Here is a 944-nt window from a genome sequence, read left to right as displayed (position 1 = left end):
TTTTTTTTTTTTTTTTTTTTGCCAGCTTAGCACCAGACACTGAGCAAGCTTCCTGGTCCTTGAAGATACAAAAAATGAATGTCATTTTCTGCTCTCAAGTTGCTCAGTGTGTAGTCAGGAAGATGTGAAATGAGGAAACCGCACGTGGGAAGAATGTTCATCCCAGGAGGTTGGGGAGGAGCTAGACCCACACTGGGCTGATGCTCACACTGAACTGGGTAGGGTTCCTCCTAGGAATTGGTCAACTTTTTAGGCAATGACACTAGAAAAAATGCATAGAAGCCAGATCATGAAGCAGGTTGTATGCAGTCATAAGGAGGCCCCCCTCCCTCTGCCCTCAACAGGTGATTCGAGAAGTTAAAAAGCACAGGAGGGACAGAAGAAATGAGTAATGAAGGTTGATTCTTTATTCCTCTCTCACATTTGTTTCCATCTCTATTACCCCTGCAGACTGGGCCCTCAGTAGCACAAGGGTTATAGTTGGGGAAAAGGAGGAAAGAGGAGAGACAGGAGAAATTCTAGATAGTGACAGTGGAGAGGAAAGGGGAGTTTTAGGAGCCCACTGGCTGGTGCAGCCATTTGTATTTAAGAGATGTATGTAATTTAAGCTTCTAAAAGCCAGAGACTGCCCTAAAAAATAAATTTCCCATGCTATGCAGCAATTCATCAGTACCAAACTTCATCTCCTAGTTATTTATGAGTTTGCATAACTTGAGTAGGTGCCAGGCAAATTTTTCTGAGTTTGGTTCTTCATTTAGTATGTTTATTTTTGAATATTTTCTAAAGTAACTTTTAACCAAGTTAAAAGTTAGATCCTCACATTGAAAGGTGAAGAGTATTAATGTTTGGGAGTAAATAAAGCAGTCATTCCAATAACTCCCAATCTGAAACAAACTTCTCTCAATTATGAGGCAATTAAGCAAAGTGAGGTGGTGTTTTGACGT

At 40.8% G+C, this 944-nt stretch overlaps 1 long non-coding RNA gene across 1 annotated transcript in view; it reads left to right on the top strand.

Moving 5' to 3' along the window:
• The window catches only part of LOC108540351 (uncharacterized), a 53,561-nt gene extending 52,820 nt beyond the window's left edge, over window positions 1–741 (top strand). The window contains exon 5 of the long non-coding RNA XR_001888649.1: window positions 26–741. This is a non-coding gene — a long non-coding RNA (uncharacterized LOC108540351). The remainder of the gene's footprint in view (window positions 1–25) is intronic.
• The last annotated feature ends 203 nt before the right edge of the window (window positions 742–944 follow it).

Source organism: Rhinopithecus bieti, unplaced genomic scaffold (genome assembly GCF_001698545.2).
Source record: "Rhinopithecus bieti isolate Rb0 unplaced genomic scaffold, ASM169854v2 scaffold_17939, whole genome shotgun sequence".
In the NCBI taxonomy this organism is placed as follows: Eukaryota; Metazoa; Chordata; class Mammalia; order Primates; family Cercopithecidae; genus Rhinopithecus; species Rhinopithecus bieti.
This window is presented reverse-complemented; position numbering and strand designations above follow the sequence as displayed.